Source organism: Belonocnema kinseyi, chromosome 1 (assembly GCF_010883055.1).
Source record: "Belonocnema kinseyi isolate 2016_QV_RU_SX_M_011 chromosome 1, B_treatae_v1, whole genome shotgun sequence".
Classification (NCBI taxonomy): Eukaryota; Metazoa; Arthropoda; class Insecta; order Hymenoptera; family Cynipidae; genus Belonocnema; species Belonocnema kinseyi.
The window spans coordinates 7,283,937-7,292,855 of record NC_046657.1 but is presented as its reverse complement, the minus strand read 5'-3'; the positions used below and the strand labels follow the sequence as shown (position 1 = coordinate 7,292,855).

General features: G+C 26.0%; 1 protein-coding gene across 2 annotated transcripts in view; it reads left to right on the top strand.

Annotated features, from left to right (window-relative positions):
• Positions 1-8,919, top strand: part of LOC117173680 — a 19,705-nt gene that overhangs the window by 7,110 nt on the left and 3,676 nt on the right. The window lies entirely within an intron of this gene.

The window sequence follows — 8,919 nt, the reverse complement described above, 5'->3', positions numbered from 1 at the left end:
AAATCGAGATTTATTAGTTGAAAATTCCTGCATTTTGTGAAAAATTCGTCTTCTTTGTTTGAAAATTAATCTCCTTGATTAAAAATTTATCTTTTTTCATTAAAAATGCAACTGTTCGGGTATAAATTATTCTGGTTTGTTTGAGGATTCAATAATTTGGCAAAAAATTAAACTATTCGTATGATAATAAGCTTTTTGTTAAAAGTTAAGCTATTTTTATAAAAATTTAACTTTTACGAATAAAATTAAACTAATTACTTCAACAATATTTTTTTCAGTCAAAAATTCAACCACTCGGTAAAAATAAACTATTCTATTTTTGGAAAATTGAGCTTTACTAAAAAAAAATTTGTTGTTAAAAGTGTATCTTCTTGGTTAAAATTCATCCTTTTTTATTACAAATGCAAATATTTGATTTTAAATTAATCTGGTTTGGTTGAGGATTCAACAGTTAGTTAAAAAATTTAACTATTAGGTTTATAATTAACTTTTTTGTTAAAAATTAAACAATTATAAAAATTTAATGTTTTGAAAAAAAATGATAATTTTTGTTAAAGAAAAATTATACTTTTGTGTTGAAAATTCAACAGCTTTGTTCAAAATCCAACCTTTGGATTAAAACTCCACAATTGTATTGAAAATTTGTTCATTTTGTTGAAAACTCGTGTCTTTTATTAGAATATTATATTCTTGTTCGACAATTGATCTTTTTGGTCAAAAATTGAACTATTTGGTTCAAAATTAATCTTTTTTTGTTGTTGAAAATTCAATCCCTCGGTCAAAAATTAAACTAGTTTGTTAAAAATTCATGATTTTGAAATATTAACCACCTTTGTTAAAAACTTCATATTTCCATTTTTGAGAAACTAAGATTTAGGGTTTAAAAAAATCATATTTTGGGCATCACTCTTTTTACTTCAAATTGATATTTTCTACTTGTAGTTGAAAATACATGCATATTATTTTTTAAAAATTTTTTCGTAAAAAATCAATCTTCTTAGTTGAAAATTTAACTTTTACAATTTTTTAAATTAGACTTTCTGGTTTCGAAATCGTCCTCTGGGTTAAAATCTTTTATTGAAAATTGATCTTTTCTAGTTAAAAATGAATGTATTTTGTTTAAAAAAAGATTGTCAAAAATTAATCTGCTTTTCTAAAAAGTTGTCATTTTTTGTTTAAAATGCAAATACTTTGTCAAAAATTGATCCGGTTTGTTTTAGGCTGAAAATTAGCTTTCTTGTTGAGAATTGAAAAATGAGTTAGTTTGTCAAAAATCCATATTTTTTCAAGATTCACGTCTTTTGTTTAAAATCTAACTTTTTTGTTGAAAATTCTTTTTTTTGTTTGTTTGTTAAAAAGTAACTTTTTTATCTGAAAATTTCACTTTCTCGTTAAAAAATTATTCTTTGTAAGTTGAAATTCCATGTATTTTGTTTAAAAAAATGTTGTTGAAACAGTTTTTTCTTGAGAGTTTATTAATAAACGTTAGATTGACATCTTATAAAATGACATCAAAATAGTAACTTGATTACATTTCCAGTCACTGATTCGAGTAACTTGAAATTCCTGCAATTATAGCATCTATAAAATTAAATAAATTTCAATTGTAAATCTTCAGAATTGATTCATTAAAAACAAATTCAAAATGACATACTTTTGAAATATAAATCTTGAAAATTAAAAAATGTTAATATTGAAATTTTGAATTAAAAAATTCTACAAGTCTCACGTTTTATAATTTGAATGTCTCTGATTTTAATGATTTGCTTTTGAAATGTAATTAATTTGAAAGTTATAGAAATAAAGCTTCTGATCTTTAGAATCATCAAAATCATCGCAGTTAATTTAAGCATTCGTATTCATACATCTTTAAAATAGAAGAATTTAAAACTGCAAACGGTTAAAATTGAAGAATTTTAAATTGCAACTTAATACAATCTTAATCTTGAAAATTAAATAATTTGTGATTCCATATTTTAAATATTCAAGAATTTTCAAGTGAAAGTGTTAAAAATGGCTAAACTTAATATTTAAAACCTTAAAATTGAAGATTCTTAAAATTTTAACAATTTAAAATACAAAATTTTATTAATTTTAATGATTTATATATTAAACTTCTTGAATTCGGAAGATCCAGAATTTAAAACTTGCGTTTATATGACAAAAACCATAACAATTTGTTATTTATAGATCTATTGATTTATAGATCTATTTTTTTAATGTTGACAATTTACAATTAAAAATTATGCAATTCTTAAATTTTAAAACAAAAATTTTGTAATTCTGATAATTTACATTCGAAATGTCTTCAATTTGGAAGATTTAAAATAAAAAATTTGACTTTTGATTTTCAAAATAATCCAAATTTTGGAATCTTTATTTACAAATGTCTAAAATAAAGTGTTTTTAATTATAATTCTTTAAAATGTAGAATTTTGAACTTTCAATCTTTACAACAGAAAAGTTTTTAATTTCGATAACTTGCGATCAAAGATGATGCAAATTTTTAAGTTTAAGTTTAAATTTATAATTTCTAATTAAATAAAAAATTATTATCAAAAATCAAATTAAAATTGTATTGTATTGCATTGTTTATTATTTCGCTGTCTTTTGCATAACTGCTGAGTAGAAATATTTATGGTAATTCAACAATTATTTATTCTTTAATTCGGTCAATTTATAATTCGTTAATTTATATTTTCGAGCATTTTTTTTCTAACTTGTGTTTTTGTTATTCATTATTTCGTTATTATGTATAATATATAACAAAGAAAATTATCACATCTTTCTATTACATACAGGGAATATAATAAATGATAAAATATTGTTTTCTATTACAATTAAATAAGGAACATTTAAATGGGATATATTTTTCATCAAAAAGACTTTGCAATGAAGCTAAAATATGTTAACATTTGTATAATATTCACTCTTAAAGACAGGCCATGAACGAATATTTTTTATCTTTGGCAACACAAAAATTATTCGAATATTATTTTTCGAAATGTTAATATAAATCCATGTTGAAATTAAATTCTATGAATTGAGAAAAATAAAATAAGTATTAACAGTTTGTTTTTTAATTTATATAAATATAATTTTCATATTATTCTTGAAAAAAAAAAAAAAAAAAAACAGTTTTTTTTTTCAGACGTGTCAAAACAGAATCTAGCAGATTTTAAAGAAATTTTTTTCTTTCATAGGATTTCACCAAATATTATACAAAATTATTAATAAAAAATATTTTAAAAAATTTAAAAGATCTTTTTAAAAGATCTTTTAATTTTAGCCCTGAAGTTCGTTTTTTAAAATAGAAATTTATTTAAAATTTTCACGTATATAAAAAATTTTTTTTTTAAATCTTGTCAGGCTTTCTAAACCTTCTTTTTTTAAATTATTAGAATTCTTCCCGCATTTCTCATTTACTCTGCAAAACTTTTAAAACTGCCTTAAAATTTTTCCGATTCTCGTTGATCATCTTTGAAATCTTTTAAAATCTTTTTAAATAATCTCTTAAAATTAATTTTTCGAAAAAAGAAATAATTTTTCCTAGGAACCTGAAAAAATGTCTTTCATTCTCGTTAAACTTTACAAAAATCTTTACAAGTTTCAATTATTTTCGAATCGTTTAGAAAATTCTGAATATCTTACAATAACTCAAATTTTTTCTAAAATTATTTAATGTAGAAAAATTACAAAATTTGCTGCAAAATCTTTTACACACTTTAAAAATATTTTAGGAAATGATTCAAAATGTTTTGGGATCTCTTTTCAATTTTCTCTTAAAATTCATTACAAAACAATTACTTAAAAATCTCCCATGAATCTTAATTACTTTTTTTTCATTCTCTTGACACCATGACAAAATTCAGTTTACCTAAGAACTTGGTAAGTGCTGAAAAATTAAAAAAATTGTCTCAAAGTCTTTCATATTGTTTTGACCCACATTTTGAAATCTTCAAAACTTAAAATTATTCTTATAAAATAAAACTTAAACCGTTTCCTCTCAAAGCATATAACAGCCAAAACAAACTTATTTCAAATTATCTTACACCATTCTCCACCCAATCAACGTTTTCTTTAATGTTATCTCGATTGACCTTATTGACGTTTTAAGATCATAAATTTTCCCCTCTCTCGTCTTTTCTTTGTATCCGTTAACCACAATTTCCTCAAACACAAGGTACCCCATCGCACCTTTACCCCACCTGACACGTTCCTCTTGCTGTACTAACTACTTCACACTCCTGCACTTAATCCCATTCACACTCTGTATCCTCGTGTTGTCTTTGTTTAGCTTGTGTTCTCTTTCAATCTTCCTTATCTCCTTTCTGGTTACTACCGTTTCTCTTTATGTCTCCCTCCACTGCATATCATCTTCCCCGCCTTTGCTTCATGCATCCAAAGAAAACTTCGTCCCTAGCCATTTATATCTGTCTCTCCTTTCTCATTCATTCTCGGATTAACTTTTCCTTTTCGGTCAAATACTAGATCCTTTTCCATCAACAACAGTCCCTTGGCGCTTAGTAGTTCTCTTTTGTTCTCCCAAGTCTTTAGCAGGTGTAAAATCCCTCCGCCCACTAACCGAGATTTCTCAATTTTCGCCGCTACCTCGCTTCTCTCGCTTTCTACCATTCTTCTGTCGACAGCTTCTTCGACTGGTCCTTCCACGTACTCTACTCTTTTGCGTTCTGGCAGCCTACCTCCTTCATTTCTCTTCCTTTTTAATTTCCGCAAAGCTTCCTCGATTTTTCTCGTCTTCTCCTCTTGTTCCCCTCCCTTGCACTCTTACGATATCCTACTCCACCTTCAGTTGGCACAGGAATTGAGGCCCCGGATTCTAGAACCACTTGTAGAATTTAAGGAGGCCTTGAACCGCTTTTGTTCAAGCGAAGTCCTGAGGCCTCCCCACTCTCAGGAAATTAATCCGTGGTCGACCCCCCTCTGTCACTTCGCATCAATCCCTGCGCAGTCCCATCCTATTCTTATGTCCATGCTTTATTCACGGATTAGTGGGCCATGCTTTAATTACGTAACAGATTATAGGCCCTCTCTGAGACCCCCCTCACCCTGTAACAAACCATAACAAAATATTTCTATCCCGTCCCGCTCCTCCTGTACGAAATTTCTAGTTTGCAGAAATGTTTTTCTAGTTAAAATGAATAGAATTCGGCAGGTTGTTCGAGTACTTCATTTTCAAAATTCCCTTATTTTTTCTAAACTAATTTTTCATTTGACTTGATCATTAACATTCTCCAACCATCATTTTAATCTTGTAATTTTTTGTACATGGAATTTTTTATAAACGGAATGAAATAGTATTTCAGACATTAATTTTGAATTTTCAAATTTATTAATTTGTTTTGAACAAAAAATTTAATTGCTACTAGAAAATATGATTTCTGAACAGAATACTTGAAATTTCAACAAAATTATTAAATTTTTAACGTAATATGGTAGTTGAGTTTTCAACCTGGAAAGATAAATTCCCAACAAAAAAATGTCATAATGTATATTTTGTTTAAAGAGATGAAGTTTATACAAACAAAAAAGGAATTTAAAACCAAAGGAAGAATTTTCAACCAATAAAAATTTTTCAGTCAAGAAATAAATAAAAGTTTATCTAAATGGTTGAACCTTCAAGTCAAAAGACAATTTTTCTCCACAAAAATGGAATTTTCAAACAAAAAATATGACCCTTCAGAAAAAAATTAATTTTCCACGAAACTAATGCATTTTTATCCGACAAACATGAAATTTCAAACCAAGAAAATTATTTTATAACCAAAAAAGGAGAATTTTCATCTAAAAACGATCAATCTTAAAAAATGGAAAAGTAACATTTTCAGTTAAAAAATTAATTGTAAACCACACAGAGGCTTTTCCACTAAACACTCAAAATTCAACTTAAGGATATAAGCCTTCTATATATGAAAAAGAATTTTTAATAATGTAGTTTAACTTCCACCCAAGTAGTTGAATTATCAAATAAAACAGGTTTTTTTTTTTAACAGATAGTTAAAATTTCAACCAAAGAAATGAATTTTCAACTAAAAATATCAATATTCAACAGAAAACATGATTTCTGGAGAAAGTGATTCAAACAAAATAGTTAAATACTCAAGCAAAGAAGAAGAATTTTTGACGAAAAAGTTGCATTTGCATAAATAAAATGAAATTTCTACTAAAACAGATGAATTTTAAATCAAAAAGATAATTTAATAAATAGATTAATTTTCTATTAGAAAAGATTCCGGTTGGCTTTTTACGATCAAAATATGCATTTTTAAACAATAACTTTCTACCAAATAGTTGCATTTTTATTTTAAAAAAGTTGAAATTTTTGTTAAAACAATGAATGTTTACTGAAAGAAAAACAAATTTTATACTAAATATTTGAATTTTCATACGAAAAAAAATTTCAGTGGACTTTTCAAGATCAAAATATGAAGTTTTTAACAGAAGATATGTTTCTACGAAAAAAATAGATGAATTTTTAATAACAAATGACTAATTTAAGAAAAAGGTAAACTTTGAACCAGAAAAGATTGCAGTTCATTTTTCAACACCAAAATATAAATTTTAAACAAAAAGTACATGTTCTACGAAATAGATACATTTTCAACAAAACAGTAGAATTTTTAACCAAAGAGTTACATTTTCATCCAAGGAAGAATTAATTTCTTTTAAGACAGATAAAATTTTTTAAACATCAGAAAAAATGTTGAATTTCCATCCACAAAAGATTCTAGTTTTCTTTTTAACACAAAATATTAAATTCAAACAAAAAGTAAATTTTCTACCAAATAGTTAGATTTTTAACCAAACAGCAGAATTTGCAGCCAATAATTATGACTTTTCATCAACATTGTTGACTTTTCAACCAGATTGTGGAATTTTCAACCAAATAGTTGCATTTTTATCAACGAAACATTTAATTTCTTTTGAAGCAGGTGAATTTAAAAATAAAAAAGACAAACTTTAAAAAAGTGATCCCAATAATCATGAGACCAAATTTTTCGCTTTTTATCTGATTTTATTTAATTAAAATTCCATTTGATACTATAAATCATAATGAAATATTACTTTTAAAATATTTATTAACAATATATTCAAATTATAACCAAGTTCCATGATTATTGGGACAATTACGATTACTGGGATATTCAAATTATATGATCAACTGAAATTGTTAACATTTTCTGTAAAAAAAGTAATTTCCAAATAAAGCAGACTTTTCAACAAAATAGTAAAATTTGAACCCAAGAAATTAAAGAAAGAAATGAATTTTTAATTATGAAACTCAATTCTTCAAAAAATAAAATATAAATTTTAGCTAAAGAAAGTTTGGAAACCAAATTTTTTTATGATAATCAAAATCTGTGAAATTTATCTTGAAAAGATAAATTTTCAGCTAAGTGGTTGAATCCTCAACTAAAATAGAATTATTCTAACCAATCAGTAGCAGTTGTGATCAAAATATTTTACAGTTTCTAAGATAGATGTATTTTCATACATAGAAGTTCATTTTTCAAGAAAGTAAAGAAAATTACACCAAATTGTTGATTTTCAAGTCAAAAAGACGAATTTTTAGAATGCATTTGAATTTTTAACGAGATAGTTGCAGTTTCTAAATATTTGAATTTTTTACCAAAGTAGTTGAACTCTTAGCCCAGAAAAGGGATTTTTAAACCAGAACAGTTGAGTTTTCAACAAAAAAGATAATTTTTAACGAAAATTATTCAATTTTCGATTCGATCAATTTTCAACCAAGCATTTGAATAATAATGATAAACTTTACAACTAAAAATAATAAAATTTACTAAAAAATACAATAGTTGATTTTTGTTGTTGCGTTTTATTAATTAAGTTCGCATTCAAATATAAGAAAAGAATAAATGGAAAAGATGGTAACGCCTGCGATAAATAGCAAACACATTATTAAAGTGAAGCATACATTTTTATTTGTTAACTAGACAATCAAAATAATGAGGATGTAATAAGCGAACAAATCACGTTATTTTCACTAAGTGTTATCACAAATTATTTTAGAGTATTTAATAACATTCCACACTATTCTAGAAATGCCCCAAGCATTCCAGGCTTTTTATGAAGCGGTTAAAATAAAGAATATTTAATACAATTCTAAATAGTCCTCAAACGTTAGAGAATAATTTAGGACTGCCCAAAATTTTTTTAAAAGTTTAGTTTAATTTTTATTTAATCTAGAAGATTACAAAGCTTCAAGAATATTTAAAAATATTCTATTCTAGAAGAACGCAAAAAAATGCAGAATATTATAAAAATTTATATAAAATATTTCATAATTCATGAACAATAATTGAAGGTTGGGAAAGCAGAACCGAACGGACGTCGAGTTGTAGGTAGTGGTGGGGATAACGTGCAGAAAACGCGACGAAAGAGAAAACGGCTTTCGTCGCGTTTTCTGCGCATCATGTCCAATCCTACCTACTGCTTGAAAACTTGTTCGGTTCTGCTTTCCGCCTTCCTTTTTAGCAAGACAAATGAAACCATTGATAAATATTTCCAAGCCTAAAATAACTTAATTTAATATAAAATTATATTTTTTATAAAATATTATAAGTTCAATACAATATATCAGAGTTGAAACTAATTTCGAAAAAAATGTTTGGTAAGGGATAGATTTTTTATTTTGAGCAGAATTTTGTAACATGAAATGCTAAAAATTTCATTCTAAGATATTGCGGGCATAAAAAAAGGGATTTCAGACCAACAAATATAACAAAAATAATTTCATTATTTATAAAGCATAATATAGGAATAATATACCATTTGTTAGTGGGACGATGGTCGTGGGGGCTAAAGCGTAGGCTTTGGACCCACTCCTTCGGCTTTTGCGGGTTCGATTCCCGCCTCGCACTCTGGAAGAGTCTCGGT